The sequence below is a fragment of the Ornithorhynchus anatinus genome, chromosome X1 (assembly GCF_004115215.2).
Source record: "Ornithorhynchus anatinus isolate Pmale09 chromosome X1, mOrnAna1.pri.v4, whole genome shotgun sequence".
Lineage (NCBI taxonomy): Eukaryota > Metazoa > Chordata > Mammalia > Monotremata > Ornithorhynchidae > Ornithorhynchus > Ornithorhynchus anatinus.
The window spans coordinates 106,660,037-106,680,509 of record NC_041749.1 but is presented as its reverse complement, the minus strand read 5'-3'; the positions used below and the strand labels follow the sequence as shown (position 1 = coordinate 106,680,509).

General features: G+C 55.6%; 1 protein-coding gene across 2 annotated transcripts in view; it reads left to right on the top strand.

The window, feature by feature from the left end:
- The first annotated feature begins 413 nt into the window (after positions 1-413).
- The window catches only part of SBNO2 (strawberry notch homolog 2), a 132,224-nt gene continuing 112,164 nt past the window's right edge, over positions 414-20,473 (top strand). Inside the window, exon 1 of one of the 2 annotated variants that reach the window (XM_029050649.2) lies at positions 414-579. The gene's annotated coding sequence lies outside the window, so the exon portion shown is untranslated. Of the gene's footprint in view, positions 580-11,840; positions 11,978-20,473 lie in introns of those variants that run through there. The other variant, XM_029050650.2, reaches the window with a different exon arrangement.

Genomic DNA, 20,473 nt, shown 5'->3' with positions numbered 1-20,473 from the left:
CCGACTCCCAAGCCCGGGCTCTTTCCACGGGGCCACGCTGCTTCTCTAATCTCGCCCCAGCGCTTCCAACGGTGCTCTGCACATAGTAAGCGCTTAACAGGTACGAACACGACGATTAAGGGGCGGAGCCGGGATGGGAACTGAGGACCTCTGAGACTGCGAGCCCCACGTGGGACGGGGCCGGTGTCCGACCCCATTTGCCGGTAGCCCCCCCAGGAAGGGGGGCGCGGGGAACACAGAGGTGGCTGGGGCGATTCCGTACCTCGGAGGTGTCGGCGGCCCCGGCCTTTCCGGTTTAACCCAAGCCCGGCCTTTTTCCTTCCTTCCTTCCTCCTCCTAACGAGCCTCCTCCCTCGGTCCCGCCCCGGCCCGGCCGCGGCCCGTCTTCCTCCCCGCGGCCGGGCCCCGCTGCCCGCCCGTCATGACGTCACCGGAAGCGCGGGGTCCGGCCCAAGATGGCGAACCCGGAAGTAAGCCGCCGCCACTGCGAGGCACCGTGAAGCGGAGGCGCCGCTCCGGCTGTCGGGGGATCGCGGGCTCTGCCCCGTCTCGGCCCCCGCCCCCCGCCCCGGTCTCGAGGTGAGGCGACCCTCCCCCCCCTCCTCTCTCCCCGCCGGGGTCCGCCCTTGACCCTGTCCCGGGGGCTGGCGGGGGTGATCCCCCCGACGGCAACACCGCCCCCTCCCCCCCCCAGCCGCTGCCCTTTCCTTTCCTCAGCCCGGGGTGGAGGGCGGCTCCGCTTCCTTCCCCCCGGCTCCCGGCTCTCCCCTCTTCCCCACCGGGCTGGGGCCGGTTGGGTGGCACCTCGCTTTCCGGCAAGGCCTCTCTCTTGGATCGGGGGTGGGTGCGGGCTGCGTGTGCCCCCACTCCCCTTGAAGGACGCCCCCCCCAGCCATCCAACAACTTCTCCCTCCCTGAGCCCCATGACGCCCCCTTCCAACCCCCCCCCCCCACATCTTCTCGCCACCTCCTTCACTCCCCACTTCCTCTCGATGACCTACCCCGGCTCTTCCTCCCCCACCCGCTCCCCTCTACCTCAGGGGGCCCCCGGTCTCCTCGCCCTTGGGCCACCCCCTTTTCTCCTGGGTCTTCCCGACCTCTTCCCACATCCTTGCCCACCCTGAGGTCCGCCCCGGGCCCCTCACCCGTAGCTCGGCTCTCCTGAACACCTCCCCTCTCCCTGCCCCCCCCCCCCCCAATCCTACAAGTCCAGACTCCCCTCCCCCTCTCTTCCCCCTCCGGGTTCTCCTCACCACAGTTCTTTGGGCCCGCCCTCACCTTCCTCGGTTCCCCTCTCGGCCAACCCCCCCCCCCCCCCCACCGCGCTCCATATCTGCCCCCTTCCTCCTCCCACCTCCGGGTGCGGTGGGAGGGGGACTTGAGGTTTCTCTTCCTTTCCCTGCTCATGTTGTCCTTCCTGAGTTTCTTTGTTTCTCTCTCTTGCCCCCCCCCCCAACGCCCTCAATCTCTTCCATACCCGCCTCGGTCACTCTGGACAGGAACTGGCCTCCCCCCGCCCCCCGCCTCTCTCCCTCATCCGCCCTTCCCTCCTCTCTTCTCTGGGGTTGAGATCTGGTTTCCAGCGTCTCCCCCAGCTTCAGTTTCACTCTTGATTAGAGGAGGGACCGAGAGGTGAAGCTACTTTTCTGGGTTAATTCTGGGAAGCTCAAAGCTGCGGGGAACTCTCAGGTGACCCGATGTCTGGCTGATACTGTACCCCAAAGCCCAGACCGGTCAGGAAACCCTTCCGTGGCCGAACGGTTCCCTTCTGGGATGGATTAAGATACCGGCTGGGCAGAAATGCCCTGAAACAGAAAGAATTTATTTTCACCCCTGCCCTCCAACCCCTAGAGGTGAAGCTGAAAATCTGAATTGATTTAACTGTCCACAGCGGTACTAAATTCGTTGTTCAAAGACGCTGGTATGTGGTGTGTGTGTGTGTGTGTAGGGAGGGGGGTTGGAGGGGAAGAGAGGGGCGCTAACTTTTTTTTGACCGTTTCGAAGAAAATGTTAGGGTCGATTGAGTTGATTCAAGAGTTGCTGTTTGCTTCTGAGCTTACAGTAAGTGTGCATTAAGACAGGCTTTTAAAATGTCTACTGGAGGCTGTGTAGAGCGAGCCCTTCCTGTACCGGTAATGTGTTTAATAAGAATAGTAAATGCGTGATGTTATGATTTCTGGAGTAATCGATTTGCCAGGCTGGCAGAGGAACCCTCCAGCTGGGCTGAACTGGGGTGTGCTCGACTGGTATTGTGCCCTTAAGACCCCTTCTGCCCGGAGAGTGTCAGTTCTCCCGTCTGCCTGGTTCAGTTTTACAGCCACCTCTGCTCCCTGGCCCTTATTACTTTTTTGGGAGGGCGGGAGAACTGTATCAAACTGTGAAAGAAAATGTCTCCTTCCAATTCCCCACATCCAACAACCAAGCCTGAGGAAAAGAGGTGGTGTAGTTGAGATCTTGGCCTTTATCCTGCATTTCCTGGCCATCAAGAGGAAATATAAGTTGACTTTCTCATTGTTTGACATTTTTGCCCTTCCTGAAGCATGAGGCAGCTGATTTTCAAGGATCTAGATTTGATACTGGGTTAACGTTGCTCCTTCTGAGTCCCTCGGTTCTGTCCCGACCTATAACGCTTCTCCCCCCGCAGCAGCCCCACAGTGTTTCTATTCTTCTGTAACTCAACATTGCTGTTCCTTAAGGAGAGTGGAAATGAATCGGGAAGGTAGAACTGCCCCGAAGAGTTCATTCATTCAGTCGTATTGAGTGCTTACTGTGTGTGGACTACTGTACTGAGCGCCTGGGAGAGTACAAAATAACAATCAACAGACACGTCCCCTGCCCAAAACGAACTTTCAGTCTAGAGGGGGAGCCAGTCATTTAATATAAATAAATAAATTACAGATACATACGTAAGTGCTGGGGGGCTGGGCGGGGGATGAATAAAGAGAGCAATTCAGGGCGACGCAGAAGGGAGTGGGAGAAGAGAAAAGGAGGGTTTAGTCAGGGAAGGTCTCTTGGAGGAGATGCGCCTTCAATAAGGCTTTGAAGACGGGAAGAGTAATTGTCTGAAGGATTTGAGGAGGGAGGGCGTTCCAGACCAGAGGCGGGACGTGGGCGAGGGGGTCGGTGGCGAGAGAGACCAGATGGAGGGACAGCGAGGAGGTTACTCCTCAGCCTCAAAAGGAAGCCCACTTTCTGGCTTTCCCAAGTTGCCCTCACCTAACGTTTAGGCCCTCTCGCTTTGTATTTTCCATGCTGCACCTTTATCTTGGAGAGGAATGGAATTCCCCTTGGATGGTTGCCACAACACTTCATCCCCAGTGCAGTTGTTATTGGGCAGTGGGAGATGCTGCTGCTTTCTCTGAAACAGAGCTCTTGCCCCCCCCCCCCCGAAATGAAGTGAGTGGGATTTGGGTCACTCAGAAAGAATCTGCTGGCTGGAGAGTTATTTGCGGGCTAGAGGGAGGGCGGGCAGGGGGCTGCAGGGCATCCGGAATCGGCTAATCAATTTATCCGGGGAAAAAGTTGGAAAAAAAAAAGAAATCTATTGATTTGCCTCTAAGTGGAAGAAAGTTCCCAATGGGAACCAGATTTTTCACCTAGAGGAGTTGTTTTTCTAGCAAAGTAGTGCCCCAAGGATTTTATCGGGGAAATGCTGACACTACTTTAACTCCAACTTCGTGAACAGAGATGCTCTAATAAAGAGCTATCTGTGCAGTCATTGAATGGCCAACCGGGTTTTTAATCGCCAGAGACCAAAATGCTCAGGAGAGCTTTCCAGTCCCAATTAAGATGGCTTTCTTTTTGAAAAGAGAGGACAAAAAAAAATCAAGATAGTTGTTCGACCAGTTTTTGGGGGTAGGGTAAGTCAAAACTGTGAATAGATCACCGGGAGGGGATCGACAAGGCAAAACGTACGTTGACCCAGACCCTAAGCGAGTGCCTTTAAAGGGATATGTTTATATCCAGTATCTGGGGTGGTTAACGTGGCGAGCTTTGATGTTTTAAAACAAGCTTTTGTACACTGGAGGGTCGCTCAGACAGCTAACACACTGAGAACTTCCTTCTGCTAGTGCTTCAGTGGGGAGGAAGAACGATAGGGGTGGAAGGATGTCATGCTGATTACATCCACACCTCCTCTCCTTCCCCTTCCTCTCGATGTCTAGTCTCCAACCCCCTTCCTCCTCCTCCTCCTCCCCGCTTACTGAAGGGCTGATTTAGAAATTCTCAAGCTAGGTAGCCCAGGACTGTAGCTGAGGGGGGCTTGGGAATCTGTACTTCTCAGCTCTGCTTCTGAGGATTGTAAGCTCCTTGAGGGCAAAGATGGTGCCTTTTACTTCTAACACGTGACCGCAGAAGTACAGTCTGGGCTGTTCATGCTGACTGCATCCCTTGTCAGAGATTGGCCCCAAACTTTGATTATTGTGGTGACGTAGTCCATGGATGAAATGGACCAAATTGTGGTTTGTTTTCATTTTAACCTCTGTTGCACGTATGAAAGTGGTCTCTCTGTTGCAAAAGATGCTCCCTCATCCCGTAATTGATTTGAGTCTCCGTCTCCCCCACTTGAGGGCAGGGGGCAGGAGATGGGGCGAAGAGTCACCTTCTACTCACTCTGTTGTCCTCTCCCAAGGGCTTAGTACGGCGGTCACGCTCAGTAAACGCTACTGATCGATTGACTGCTTAGGTAAGAATCAACTACCTGCAGGTGGAAAAGGTGGTCTTTCCCTCCCTGCCCCATTAGAGATGCTTTTAGAGCAAATCCACCATTGGAAGGTCTTGACAATTTTGCCGACCGTCTCGTGAATGAGTTGAACGGACCAGGTCAGTATTCCGGGTGACACATCGGCAATGCAGTTTTATCGAGTGGTGGAGAAAGGGAGGTGCCGGTGGGACTCTGAAAAGGAAATGGATCAAGTGGGTTCAATATCAAAATCGCTGCCCCCATGATGCCGGGAAGGCAGCCAGGGCTTCGGATTTGCTCAGTTTATGAGGATTTAGTAGTTCCCAAAGCGGTGATGACCACCGCTTCCCTTCAGGGAGAAGTTTGTTAGAAGAGGTCGCGGAATCACGCCTCTAGTCCAGAAGGGTGAGGATGTTTCAGGTTTTCTTGGAAAGGTTGAGTGACTCTTGCACATGATTTTCACTGGGATTTTCCTTATTCTGGGTCTGCGTCAAGTGTGTCAAAGCTGTACCTCATCAGGGAGTCGAGCGGATCGATTAGTAACTGCTTTCTGAAGACTTTGCAGTTGGAAAAGGACCCCTCCCGCTGCCTTTGCTGTACCGTACTCTCTCGTCCAGAAGAGGCTCTTTCGATCTATCCATCCGTCAATCAGTGGCATCTATTGAGCTCTTACTGTACGCAGAGGACTGTGTGCTAGCTGCCTACACGAATGCGCTGATCCTTTCACTCCCCTTTCACTGATTTGAACAAGTGGGTTGTTGATTTCCTGATTTAGCCCTGGAAGCATGGGCATTTCAGGAAACTCAGCCCAGAAAACTCCGTGTGTAAGAGGAAGACCACAAGTCCTCTTTTCGAGAGAAACGTACCCGATGTCTGCCAATTCAGTCCTGTGCTATACATCAGAAAATTCCAAATTCTTGCAATTCAAGCATATCCATATTGTAGGTATCTGACAGCACAATTTTATGGGCTTCAGTTCTGAATTCTCCACTGCTGCTTCTGATGTAAGTTCAGAGGGGGTTTATTGTGGATTCAGTGAAGTTTTCCATACCCAACTGACAGCTCCCCCCCCCCCCGCTTTTCTTCCCCCCCCCCTCTAAGGGCTCCAGCTCTCTCCATCCTCTCAAAAGGAGGCACGTGAAACAATTTATGGCTTCTCCGGGAACTGTAGATTCTCATTTCCCCTCTCTTTGGTTGCCATTTGTGTTTTGGGACATAATTTTACTCAAGCTAGGGCAGAAGATTTTTTTTTTTTTCAACTGACCTGAAATAATATTTGAGTTTAAGGTGCCATTTCCTCATTAATAATGAGTGGCAGTTTAGTGAGCCTGCCACCGCTCCGTCCCCTGGGTGGACAATTCAATAGTAACAGATGTAGTGACCCATATGTCTCAGCTGGGATACTTTGGTCCCAAAGTGTCCTCGAGACTTAGCAGATACATAAATCGTAAGTCGAGATCACTTCCTCTTGCCTCTGCCGAGCAGCCGACACCAGGGCGAATAGAGCAGCTTGTTCGGTAACCGACCGACAGCACCGTGTCACCCTTTCGAGCACAGGAAATGAGGGGTGCTGAATTGAAGCTACCGGGGTGGGGTTAAGTGACTCTTACTGGTATTCGCAACTGACCTGGCCTTCCCTTGTTGGGCACCAGAATAGTGCAGGCGTGCGCTCCATCTGTCATTTCACGGATTCAGGGGTTGGTGCTGCACTGGTCCTAGGAGAGCCGCATCCTCTCGATTCCCAACTCCTTACGTCGGGAGAGATTCCCTGCATCCTCGGGGCTGGGGATGGCTGTGTGTCCTCCCTGTTTCTGTGCTTCAGGGGAACTGTCCCAGGGCCTATCATTTTGCAGCTTCTAAGCCTTCTTCTGGCACTGGTAATTAGGTGTGTCACGCCACTAATTTAAACCCTCATGAATATATCCCTTGGTTTAGCTAAAATGTGGGTGTGCAGAAATATTCTTTCGCAAATGATATTTCCTTCTCCGCTGCCTGTGTCTTCAGTTTGTGTGTTCCAGGCTTCAAATAGTAGGGTTGAGAACTGCTTTGGTGGAGGGGTGGGAGTGGGGAGGGGGGTGTAATGCTTTCCATTCGGTGATTTGGGTGGTTGATACTTTTAGAAAGTTGGTCGTTTCTATGAACTTGTATGGCACTTGGGCAAATCTGTTCCCTCTAAAGAGATCTGGTGGTTTATTTTTTTCTGTAGCCCCTTTCATCCAGAGGGCTCAGTGAACTTTAAAGACATGATCTCATTAATCTTCCCAACCCTCTGGTGAAATAGGAAGCAAATATTTCTTTCCCCCCACCGAGCGAGAGAATTGGAGACTCTGGCCCCCTCTACCCCGGGGATGCTGTGGGTTGGCTTAATGGCCCTTACTGGCAGGCTGGATTTGGCGGGAGGCCTGATTCCGCTCCGGGTTCCGGCCCAGGTAGCGAGGCCCGGCCCTCCCCCCGCCGCTCCCCCGCAATCTCGCCAGCCTCTGGTTGCCTTTGGCAAGGTGGGAGATTTCTCCCCAGGCTCCCGACTGGGGAGGAAAATTCACTCAGTATCTCGTCCCGCCTTTGCTTCTGGGCCCAGACGCTCTCCTTCAGGGTCAAAGCGGGCCAGATGGGCCTCGGTCGCTGTGGTAGCGTAGAAGATCCAACCCGTGAGACTCCTCAGGGCCGGGTTCCTCCCTGAATGCTCTCTGAAGCTCGGGGACGGAGCCGGGAACCGAGAACCCCGGGACCTACTACCTTACCTCTTCCCCTCTCCCTGCGGGGGCCCCCACCCCCGGTAGCTCTGGCCACCTGATATTGCTCCCCAAATTTCCCCGCCCTCAGTTTAATTTATTAAATGTATTCATCTGGGCCCCAGCCCTGTTGTGAAACTATAGTCATAACTTCTGTAGCCAAGATAAATAGGAGAGGAGTCTTTTACCCAGTCCCATCTCAATTTTCTGCCCAGTGTCTGGGTGTGCCTGGCAGAAAGCGGCAGCATTTTGGGGTTAAATTTATTTTGGGGTTAATTTTGTGCTCCCGGCTTGCCTTTTGGGCTCGGGAGTCGTAGCGGTGGTATTTATTGAGCCCCCACTGGGTCCGATGCATGGGAACTTCAAACCACCCCGTACAGCACGGCCCCTCAGGGACCCTTTTAAAGTCATCCAAGAAGTGGGTTTTGGGCATTCCCCGGCTGCCAGTTCCAGGCTTGGTGGTGCTCACGGTCACAGATCCGAATTCCAGATTTCTTCCCCCAGCTCTTCCGCCTAGAACTGGCTTGGCGATTTTTCTCTAGTGGTTTCAGAGCTTGGCTGAATTCTAAACAGATTTACTCTGAGGCTGAAAAGTGTTCAAGACCTTTTGTGTCATCTCCTTGAAGGGGCGGTTGTAAATGGTTTAATCCCTAGAGGGGTCCTGTCTTCCTTTTTTTTTTTCTCTCTCTCTGCACCCCCACTCTTCCCCCAAGCCCCTTTCCCCACTTGGATTCTCAAGAATTATTTTTCAAGCCCCTCTGTTGGATGAAGTTATCTATATTGATGACCTATCTGCAGGGTGTTTTCTCTGCTGTCCCAGCACGGCCAGACAGGTAGCCAGTTTTGGGAAACTGGTTCTCAGAGTTCTGCTGACATCGAGGACAAACATGCAAACAAGGAAGTAAACATGAGCCCAGCACTGTTGGGATTATGCTCTCTGAGGGTGGGGGATGGGGGTGACCAGGGGGAGGAGGTGGGGAGAGGGATTGGGAAGGGGAAGAGGAATGTGTTAGAGAAAGGAATGTTGCTGGAGGGGAATCCTGGACTGTGGATATGTCAAAATATGAAACCCAAAAGCATTTGGCGGTGACCCCTTCAATGGAATGAGTGGAGTGTCAGCTAGTAGGGATTTGATGCCAAGCCTCCTGGGCCCTGCCTGACCTCTTGGGCCTCAGTTTCCCTGTCTGTGGCGGTCTAACGGGGATTACTCCTGAGAGATGGGGAGCCGGTCTTGGTGTGACCTGTCCCGAGGCCACCGGAGAGGTCTTCATTCCAACCGGCTGCTCGGACAACCTTGACTTTGCCCAGGTCAAGCACCGGGAGGATCCTCGGTGGGGTGACGGCAGCAGCCGTGGCGGTCGGTCGGAGCCTGCCGTCGGGGGCGGGGAGGGGGGCGGTGTGGTGTTCGACTTGCGTGGGCTTTGGGGCTCGAGTCGCGTCGCCCCGGGCCCAACCGGAGTGCTTAACGCAGGCTGGATTTGGCTTCTTGTGCACAGTAGCCCCACGAGGAATCGACGAGCTGGTTGCAAACAGGGGGAGCGTCCACCGTGGGTGGATGGGAGGGGAACGCTTCAAGTATTTCCGAGTGATCGCATTTTCAGGCCGGGCCAATGGAGCTGGTTCGGGCTCCCGGGGGGCGGGGGTGGGGGGTGGGAATCTTTCATCACGTCCCGTGAGTCAGTGGCTCAGAAATGGCGAGATTGGGTTTGGCTGTCTGCTCTGCATACCTGTGGCTTTTCCAGCCAGGTGCCTTTCGTCCAGGAGGAGGAAGAGTCCCAGCAGGGAGAAGGACCAGCCTTCTTCCATAGCGGCCTGCCAACCGGCCGGACGCGGGCGCACCGGTGCCCTGCACCCGGGTCGGGAGTAACCGAGAGCATCAGATGATCTCCTCGGGGCGAGGTTCGGAAAAGAGTCGCCACCGCGCGGCCCGGTTGCCACCGTGGCAAGGCCAGTGGTGAATCCCGCCCCGGTAAAGGCCAGGCCACTCTCCTTCCCCTCCTTGATGATCGACCCCCTCCCCGCTCGCTGCTTCCGGGGCTCCAGGGCAAGACCACGATCTGGAGGGCTGAGTCTCCGATCCCCAGTAACAGGGCAGGAGAGAGGAGTCTGGTTCGGTGCCGCCCCCCCCGTTTTCGCTCTCCGGCGGCGTGGCCCGTTCAGCTCGGCATCGACGTGGGGATGGGATCTCCTTGGGATGGGAGAGGCTGCCCCGGCTGCCTTCAGCTGGGGCCCTGCAGCCCTGTCTGGCTGAATAGACGTGGAAAACTGTCTCTCGGTCACGGGACGTGTCGTCCCGTCTCTCCCCCCCCCCCCACCCCCCTGCGGGTTGGCCAGTTGTTTCAGTGGTTCATAGGGATGGATTTGACGGTATTTTTGATTTGGCCAGGGGGCGGTTCTCAGCAAGCCCCAAGAAATCGCCCCCGACAAAGGGGTGGATTTATGCCTTCGGCCCAACCATTAACTTCATCTCGTCCCGGAGTGCCGAACTGGGGGAAACCGCAGCTGTCGATGAAGACGGTAAACCTGCCCGCCCTCTGCTCCATCACCAGTCCTTGCCTTTTGGGGGAACACTTACGTACGTATCTGTAATCGTATCTATTTGTATTGACGTCTGTCTCCCTCACACTAGACTGTGAGCTCATGGTGGGCAGGGACCGTCACTGTTTACTGTTGGGTTGCACTTTCCCAAGTGCCTAGTACGGTGCCCTGCACACGGTAAGCGCTCAGTAAATACGATTGAATGAATGAATGGGAAGTCAATTGTATTTGAGTGTTTAATGTGTACAGAGCACTGTATCACAGTTTGTAGACACGTTTCCTGCCCACAAGGCGCTTCCAGTCCAGAGGGTAGACGGACGACGACGCGAAAATACCCAACGGCTCTCTACGTAAGTGGTGTGAGGCTGAAGGCAGGGTGACTATCAAGCGCTTAAAGGATCCAGATCCAAGTGCAGGGGCGACACGGAAGGGAGAGGGAGTAGGGGAAAGGAGGGCTTAGTCAAGGAAAGCCTCTTGGAGGGGGTGTGATGCTAATGAGGCTTTGAAGGCCGGGAGAGTGATGGTCTGTCTGATGTGAAGAGGGAGGGAGGACGTGGGCAAAGGGTTAGTGGCGAGATAGACGAGATCGAGGAACAGAAAGTAAATCGGCGGTAGAGGAGCGAAGTGTGCAGGCTGGGTTGTAGTAGATCAGCAAGGTAAGGTAGGAGGAGGCGAGATGATTCAGCGGTTTCAAGCCGGTGGTAAGGAGTTTCTGTCGGTTGCGGAGGTGGACGGGCAACCGCCGGAGGTTCTTGAGGAGTGGGGAAACGTGGCCCGAACGTTTCTGTAGAGAAATGATCTGGGCGTCAGAGTGAAGTGTGGACTGGAGAGGGGAGAGACGGGAGGCAGGGAGGTCAACGAGGAGGCCGGTGCGGTAGTCAAGGAGGGGTAGGATAAGCGCAATAGCTGGAAACTCGAAACGGCCTCATTGTGTGACAGCCCCCGGGCGAACAGAGACCAGCTCTGTCATAATGAACTGTTTAAGTGAAAGTCTATACTGAAACTATTCATATATCTCAATCAGAATGACTCCTGATCTAATTAGACCACTCATAAAGCTTTGTCTTCCCCGGCTAGGAAAACAATTTCATTAAAGCAGCACAGGATGCCCGGCCATTAAGGGAGCGAGCTGATGTTTTTTTCATGAGCCCGCATCACCCGTCACTTGAGTACTGGCTGCTGTAAATCATCCTGAAAGATGGCTCCGCTTTCTCGTCTGGGTCAAGTTGGAGGGACCTAGGGGAGATGTGGCCGGGGGCAAGCTTTCCCTTCGGCGGCGAGGCCGAGAAGGCTAGGACCCCTAGAGCTAAGAGTTCGGAGGCGGGCTCTGTCCCCAGCTGGCTGTGCGACCCCGGGGCCCGCCACCCAACCTCCCCGGGCCTCTGGGAAACGGGAATCCCTTTAATCGTCGAGCTCCTCCAGTTGCTAGGACGAGCTGCTGCTTAAAGCAGATTTCATATCTTCTTCATCGGCGGCATCTGTCGAGCAGCACGTTGTACTAGGTAGGCGGCTTGGGAACCGGCAGTGGAGCAGAGAAAACCCGGGCACCAGCCGCAGACATCGGATAGGTAAAAGAGCAGGAACACAGATCGGATGATAACAGAACTAGGCCGTTTGCATTTCTGTGCTAAGGCGGCCCAAGGTGGGGATTAATCGGGGACAGCCTCTTGGAGGAGAAAGCTTTTTCGGGAGGACTTTGAAAGTGGGGAGGGTAGCGGGGCCTGGGGTGGTGGATTTGAGCCGGCGGGGGGGTAGGAGGGGGAGGGTTGCCAGGCAGGTGGGGGAGGTGTCAGCAACGGGTCACAGACGGGAGAGTCCCGAAGGAAGTACAACTGGAATGTTTGCCCGAGAGTGGCCAAGCGGGTGAACTGGGGAGGAGTGGGAGAAGAGAGCGAGAGCCGGTGGAGGCTTCATGTCCACCAGCTGGGGGTTTTGGGTGAACGAAGAGAGGAGAGGAAGTTGAGGTGCAGAACGACACCCCTCCCAGCGGCGTATTAAGACGGTGGTCCGGCCAGCCGTTCGGGAGGTAGGCGAAGACGGGGGTGGCCGGTGTCAGGAGGCTGCCGGAAGAACCTGGCTGGGTGTGTGTGCGTCGGGGGTTGACCGGGGCTGGAACCGGGGTAAGGATGGCGAGGAAGGGCCAGGTTGACAAGCTGCGGTAGAGGTAATTGCGTCTTAATGTTGGGTTCCCGGCAAATGACCCCAAGCTGGAAATGTTCGTCACGGAGGACTGGGTGCCTCTTCCCCTTTCGCTGCTCTTGGTACTTGGTTGCGAGGGTAGGGCCCTTCTTGAACCCCTCCTCCTCTGGGCCAGATGGGGCTGCCATTTTTTTTAATGGTGTTCATTAAGTGCTTACTGTACTAAGCGCTGGGGTAGATACGGGCTGATCAGGTTGGACACAGTCCCCGTCCCACATGGGGCTCACAGTCTTAATCCCCGTTTTGCGGGTAAGGGAGCCGAGGTCCAGAGAAGTGAAGTGACTCGCCCGAGGTTCCACAGCAGAAAGTGGCGGAACCGCGATTAGGACCCAGGTCCTTCTTCCTCCCAGGCGAAGCTGGACCGAGGGGCCGGCCGGCCTCTGGGCCCGGTTCAGCGGATGGCCGGGATGACACGCTTCTGGCTCGATTCATGTCACAGGCACAATCAGGCCTTTCTTTTGTCATCAAGCTGGAAAGTTCCTTTTCTTTGATGACTAATCACAAGAGGCGGTGGCCCAAGTTTGACTTTTCACTGCGATTTTCATTTTTCATCTGGGGCCTTGGCTCTCTGGGGGAGAGCGCCGAGTTGGGAAAGGCCTGGACTTTTAGCCGAGGGAACGCTCAGGCCTTTGTGACCCACGATTCCACCTGCCCCCTTGTTTCCAAGCCGACGATCAGACCCTGTGGCCACCTAATGTCTGTGCTAGTCTAGACCGCGTGGCCTCCGCGTGCACCCTGATAACTAGGTTCCGTGGTCTCGTAGCTGCTGTGCGACCCTGGCAAGTCAGTTCGCTTCTCTGGGCCTCCGTTTCTTCAACTCTAAAATGGGGATGAAATACCTGTTCTCCCTCTTTCTTAGACTGTGAGCCCCGTGAGGGACAGGTACTGTGTCTGACCTGATTAACTTGTATCTTCCCCAGTGCTTAGAGCAGCGCGTGTCACATAGTAAGCGCTTAACAAATGCCATAATTATCCATTATTATGATCATAGCGTCCAGCTATATTTTACTCTCCCAAGTGCTTCGTACGGTGCTCTGCCCACGGTAAACGCCCAAACTGTCACGCAGTCCCCTCCCGTCACCTGCCTTCCGTCAGGAAAAGCCACCGTGGCCGGTTTCCCACGGGCGGTCCCTGCCCCGGATGTGTCTCACTGCCGCTTCTCTCCGACATCCCCTTGACGTGGAAGACCGACAGATTCCCAGATGGGCGGGAGGCCCTGGCAGCCGCTCTTTGGCCCAATTGGACAGCTCTCCCTCTGTAAGGGCATGTCTGGGGGATGCAATTGCAGATGCGTGTGTGTGGAGAGGGGTGGCGGGATGAGATTGTGGAACGATGGCGACGTGAATCCGAGAGGTTCAAGAAAGGAGTGGCGGGATCGGCTCCTCCGTGGAGGCTTGTCAAGAAAACGGAACGTTTGCGAGGCTGCCTGAGGAGGTTCCCTTCCGTCTTTTGTAGCCAGTCCAAAGTGACTCGTTCCCACTGCCCCTCGGGGACTGGCAGGCCGGTGGGGGCAGGGTTTTGGTTCCTAGAGTGCCAAAGGGCACGGAGAGGTGGCGACGGGCTCATCGTGGCTCCCGTTCCACTGTGCGGTTGACGCGTGACTACCTAGTTTCCATGCCGGCGATTAGACCCTGTGGCCACCTAACGTCTCCGCCAGTCTAGTCTGCGTGGCCTCTGGGTGCACCCTGGTAGCCGGGCTCCCTGGTCTCATAGTGTCCAGCTGTGCTGTACTCTCCCAGGCTCTCGGCGTAGCGCTTCTCCACCGCAGAAAGCGCCCAGTAAATACGACTGATTGATTGGTGTTTAGACCAGACTTCCTCAGAGATCCCCATTTCCTCCAAACCCACCTGGAGCTCTGGATCTTTAGGGCTGGGACGGTGGCAGAGCTAACTGTGAAAGAAGGAATTCCCTAGGGTTTCATTTTTTAACCAAGATTATTTCCCGGGAGGGAGAATCTTGCCCCAAACTAAAAGGGCCCAGTCTTTAAGGATCACTTGACTCTGACGCCTTTGACACCTTTTCAACTTTTCAGAGGTGACCTCTCCCCATGCCTTTCCCTCAGAAAGTTTTTTGTTCCAGAAAAGGTCGAAAGGGTTGGGGATGTCCTTGGTGAATTTCCTTGACCCGTTGTTGGGCTGGAGGCGTCTGGGTCTTTCATTCATTAATAATGATGATGATGATGATGATGGTGGTGGTGGTGGTGGTATTTGTTAAGCGCTTACTATGTGCCAAGCACTGTTCTAAACTCTGGGGGAGATACAAGGTTATCAGGTTGTCCCACCTGGGGTCCCCAGCCTTACAGATGAGGTAACTGAGGCACAGAGAAGTTAAGTGACTTGCCCAAAGTCACACAGCTGATAAGTGGCAGAGTTGGGATTAGAGCCCACGATCTCTGACTCCCAAGCCCGTGCTCTTTCCACCGAGCCACGCTGCTTCTCATTCATTCATTCATTCGTGTTTATTGAGCACTTACTGTGTGCAGAGCACTATGCTCAGCACTTGGAAGGCACAATACAGCAATAAAGAGAGACAATCTCTGGCCCCAACGGGCTCACATTCTAGAGGCTTCAGACCGAAACCCAAGGCCAGAACTTCCTGGGGCAGTAGCGGTGGGAGAGCGGATTGGGCGAGATGGGGCGGTTAGCTTAGGCTCTTACGAGCCCAATCCGCGATCCTTTTAACCGGGGAAAGGATTTGGAGGTAAAATTGGGTAATGTTTGTTTTGGGAATGCGGGCTTCCATCTTGTGTTCGAGAGTACCTGTGTGCGCATGTGTGTTCGCAGCCTCCTACAGCTTGCAGGTGCATCTCAGTGTAGAGAAGGGAGGCAGCTTTGGACCTTGAGGAAACTCGATCCTCAAAGTGGTGGTGGTTGGGGAGAGGGGCTGGGTAGGACGTGAGGCCTCATCTCCACAGAACCCTGAAGCGTCCAGGGTCTCTCAGGGCGTTTCCAGGCCATCGCCCAGCCTCAGCTGGCTTCCCCCTGACCAGTGGGGCGAATTATTCCCAAGAGTCCCTCCATATCCCTTTGAGGGGATCCGGGCTCTATTAGAGTTTTCGTACTTCTGACCGTCGGGAAGCTAGTCTCATCACGGGGAGTTGGTGGTGGGTCACCAGGTCTTTCAACTCGCTAACGTTTTTTTTCCCAAGGAGCGAAGCTTCAGACTGTGTGTGAGATTCCCCCGAAGGGGCGGGGGGGGGGGGGGGGGGGGGGGAGTAAGGAGTAATCTTGGAAAACTTCCACCCAGCTGAGCTCATGGGCAGGGATTCTGTGAGGATGGGGCTTGTGGGTTCAGAGCTTCTAAAAACTTTCCTGAGGGTAGATAATGGGTGATTAATCACACTTAGGAAAACAAATGAAAGAATGATACCGGAGGATAGTGTTGGTTCAGAAGTTTCCTGGGTGGCAGCCACCTGCGGTCACTTGGCTGACCACCAGCCCTCTCTCGCCCTTAGCCTTGCCACTTGTGTTCCTACCCACTGAACCCTCTCCTCTGCCTCCTCTCTGTTCCCCCAGCCGGCCTCCGCTTGCTCTCATCACCCCCTCTCCCAGTGGTCCAGGTGGGCGTTTCTCCCCCGCCCCTCCCCCCCATAGGGATTGTCTCTATCTGTTGCCAGATTGTACTTTCCAAGCGCTTAGTACAGTGCTCTGCACACAGTAAGCGCTCAATAAATACGATTGAATGAATGAATGAACCTAGGAGCCTACCAATCCCTGCCTCCTCGTCCTCATGGACTTGATGCCCCGATCCATTTCTCTCTCATTTAAGTGCTCACTTTGTTCCAGGCCCTGTACTAGAGAAGCAGCAGGGCCTAGTGGCAAGATCACGGGCTTGGGAGTCGGAAGTCATGGGTTCTAATTCCGGCTCCGCCACTTATCAGCTGTGTGACTTTGGGCAAGCCACTTAGCTTCTCCGTGCCTCAGTTACCTCCTCTGTAAAATGGGGATTGTCTGTGAGCCCCACGTGGGACAAACCGATTACCTTGTATTTGCCCCAGTGCTTAGAACGGTGCTTGACACATAGTAAGTGCTTAACCAATACCGTTATTACTAAGTTCTTACTAAGTTACAAGCTAATCAGGTTGGACACAGTCCCTGTCCCACAAGGGGCTCACGGTTTGAATCCCCATTTTATAGATGAGGGAACCGAAACACAGAGAAGTCACACGGCAAAGTGGCGAAGCTGTGATTAGAACCCAAGTCCCTCTGACTCCTAGACCCGGGCTCTTTCCACTAGATCAGCCTGCTCTCTCTCTCTTTTTGTTTCACTCAGCCACCCACGTGCTTGCTCCTGCCCTCCCAGCTCCTTCTCTTCCCTCCATGCTTCTTGCTCCCGAGACCACGTTCCCATAGCGCCACAACCAGGACCACCCGTGGAAGCTCCAGTCGGGGTAGGTTTGGGACAAACAAGAGGAAACACTTCTTCTCCCAGCAGGGGCCTCAACAGACGGAATCGGTCCCCACGGGAAGTCAGGCAGTCGAAAGTATCAGTGGGCTCAAGATGGGCTGGGTAGTCATGGATAAGAGATCCGGAATGGGTAACGAGGTGATCGCATTCGGGATTCTGGAGAGACAGGCTAGGGAGGTGGCGAAACTCAGAAAGGGTTTCGAGAAATTCGGAGCCACTGTGTCCATAATGGCCCGGCTGAGGGGCAAGTCGGGTGTCGGATGGTCCGCCCCGGAGCGTGAGGACGGGTTTCGGAGACGGGGCCCCGGGCTGACTGATCGGAGGAGCCGAATCGGTAATGGCAGGGCACGTGGTCACGGCAGAGTTCTCACCGTTTCTCCTTCCTCTCTTTTTCCTTTCCTTTACTTTTTGCTTGCATCTGATTTTCCTGTGTCGTGTTGTGCGCATTTCCCCGGCTCCACCATCTTCCTCCTTTTAGGTTTGTTTACCCCGGCCCCGCTTTGCCATTTCCCATTTGGTGTTGGGTTCGCCGCCCTTGGCTCTGTATCTGAGGGGCCCTCCTGGTGCCCCAGCTTGCCTCTGGGCCCCAGGGAGGTGGCTTTCTCCCCAGCTCCTGGGTTCCCCACCCGGGCCTGGCCCGTGGGATCCAGTTCTGTGGGCTGGTCTCAGTTGACTCCCCGGTTGCTTGTGCACCTCCCCAGTTCTTTTCAAGGGGAGGCTTAGGTAGCGGGGATGGGACTCTGGAAGGCGGAATGCGAACCCTCAGTGGGGCGGTTCCGTGTTCCACGTGTCCGTGTGGTTGTCTCCCCCCGGGCCGTTATGATAACGATTCCCAGAAGCTCTGGGAGGGAGCCAGGATACACATCTGGGGTGGCCCAGGGTCAGTGTGGTTCCTGTCAGCTCTAGGGCTCCGGCTGGGGCTGTCCTGGCTAGCCACCGGGCCCCAGGAGAGTCTAGCCTGGGCCAGAAATCCAGGCTGAGGCCCTACCCTCCCAGTACGGGGAGAGGAGAAGGCAACGGGTACCAGAACCCGCTCCGAGCAGATTAGGCTTAGCTGGAGGACGGTCATCCCCATTCTGAGGGTCGAGCCTGGCCTGTGCAGCCCTTCCAGCCCCTGTGGCGAGACTTGGATGGGCGTACGCATGGGGTGCGGGTGCCACGTTGGAGATGGCCGCCTCGGATAGGGCTGGCCACGCCCCCACGCTTGCCGTGGGCACGGTTCCCCATGGCCTTGGGTAGCCCCCCGGAGTTCCGGGCCTTGGGCCTCCAGCGTCAGGATCGATCCTCACGTGTGTTCCGTGAGTTGAGGGTTTTCCTCCCGTGCGACTCTCCTTGTCTGCTTAAGCAGAGGTGGTGGGACTGACGTGCAAATGTTTTTTGTGTTTTCCTTCACTCTTCCAGCTGCTTCCCGAACCCCCAGGTTGGCAGCGCGGCGAGCTTTTGGAGTTGCCTTGCCCAGCTGCCGCGGGGGTTCTCAATCCCTCGCGGGACCGCTCTGTTCCTTTCCCGGCCTATTCATCGTCTCCGGCCCAGTGCGGCTATTCTCTCCCGTCTGCCAACGGACCGCAGCGTACACAGCATAGAGGGGTCAGTCCCTGCCCTCGAGGAGATGGGGCTGGGTAGTCAAATGACACTTGTCTTAATTGCTGTGGCTTTTGTGTGTTTGAGTAATGGTTTCTCAACGATTCAGGGAACCGATTGTGTCCTTCGGGCAAGGAGATGGTGTTGAGGGAATTGACATCCTCCGTGCATGTGAGAGAATTTGTTTCCTTGGCTGAAGCTGCCTTTCTCAGGCCCGATGGGATGCCCTCTACTGGTTTTTGGACCCGAGTCGAATGGGGAGCGACCACGTGAGGATGCGTCCGAGTCGAGGCTGCTGCCCGGGCGTGTGAGTTCAAGGAGGACCCTCGATTCCTGGGAGATGTGGAAGCTCCCTGCCGAGACGCGTTCCGACTGGGGCGCCGGGGTGGGTGGTGTCCCCGTCGGTGGTGCCGACGGGAGGCTAGCCCGATCCGGAGATGATCTCATGGGGTCAGAGGTTCAGCATTCGAGATGGGTGATTTGGGGGCAAGGGAGGAGACACTCGAGGAGAGGTTTCTCCTCTCGACTGCCCAGTGGGCTGCGTAAAGCTTTAAAGCGGCGTACTGCACCGTCGTCAGCAGCAGCAGAATCGAGGCCACCCCGTGGGCAGAGCGTGGTATGCGCGGGGGGCGGGGGGGCTTTGGAATGTGCAACAGAAGTTAAAGGCCTCACCCTTGAAGAGCTTCCGGTCAAATGGGAACCATGTGCAAACACGGCCCCAGATACCCTAGGTGGAAAGGCATGGAGCACTGAGGCAAACCAGAAAAACCAAAGTGAGCAATGACATGATCAAACAGAGGCACACGTGTGTGCCTACGGTGACTAATTGAACGATACGATCAAGAAGGTGGCGGGGGGTGGTTTGGGTGGGGGGGGGGTGAGTCAGGGAGGGCCTCCTGGAAGTGGTGGTGCTAATGACGAGGCGATGTGTGGTTCGGCAGCTTTGGGAAGGGAGGGAGTTCCATGCCAGAGGGAAAGGGCAGGAGATCAGGTTGGAGGCTCAGAGTCAGGAGCGAGATACAGAAAGGAAGTTCTCTGTGGTGGAGAGAGGGCAGAGAGATAAGGGGGAGAGAGCAGCCTGGCAGTCGGTCTGGGGAGTCATCGAAAATCAGGGAGGAGAAGGGGGCTAGGTTCCCGAATTCCTAAGAGGGCAGCCCCCGGTCTGGGCCAGGTGCGGGGAGGGCCGGCATTTTCCGCCCCGGCTGTACCCTGCGAGGTTTGGCTGCTCTTTGGCTAAATTAAACTCGGCCCCGCGAATGCAGTTTAATAAGCGGAACCGCCTCTGATGCAAGCGTAGGTGGTGGTCTGGGATGGGGCCCCCTGGGACTTAATTCTGCTCTAGAAGAACCTCGGGAGTAAACGAAAGGGGCTTGCGGCTCACATAATGGAATAATTGCCAGGCGGGCGGCTGACAGAGTCTCCGGAGCTAGCCGCGCTCCCAGCCTGGGAAAGAGGAAGGCCAAAATGAAAGCCTGACCGGATGGGGCCGAGGAGTTGGAGACGCTACTCCGGTCACGTGGACCAGGTTTTTCGGGCCAGGCCTCGCGTTGAATCCCGAGCTTCCGTTTCCCGGTCGTCTTCCCGAGAAGGGCCTGCTGAGACCCCGCCACTGAAATCCCGGGACCCCAGCAAATACCTCTTGCCCGGGACACCGGGGTTTCGCTCGAGTGTCGCCCACAGCGCTCAAGTACTTAGAGATCTCTGTGGTTACTTTGGGAAACCTCACCAGAGGTCGGATGGGGAAGCGGGACAGCAGACTGGCTCTTTGGTTACGGGTGACCCTCTGAAATCAAATTTTATTTTTCCAGAGCGTGTTCACGGTAGTTAGTAGTCAATAAGTAGTCAATTTCTCCTCTCAGCGCAACCGTGAGGTGGGGTGAGATAGGTGGGGTCCTCCCCCTTTGCACCCCGGGGAAAGAGGTTCGGAGAGGTTAAGCGACTTGTCCAAAGTCGCCCGGCGGCAGAGCTGGGTGGGGAACCCACGTGTCTGGACCTGTGTTCTCGCCACGGGGCCACGTTGCCACCAAAGCGTGGCCGTGAAAGCGGGAGCTAGAAGAGGGGAGAAGGGTGTGCGTGTGCACGTAAGGGCACGGGAGCGTACGCCCGCGCGTGCCTCGTTAGGTGCCGCTCCAGAGAGAGCACTTGCCGCATCCCAAACAGTCTCAGGGGATGCCTGAAGATGACCTTCTCACTCTGGGGCAGGAGGTTGAACCACGGCGATCTTCTAGATCGTCTGTCGGCTTTCAGTTTCAACAGTGGCATCGCTGCGAATTACCCCCTGTGCCTCTTACGTGCCTGGAAAGAGCCCTCCCTCATGCCCCTCGAATTCTTTCTA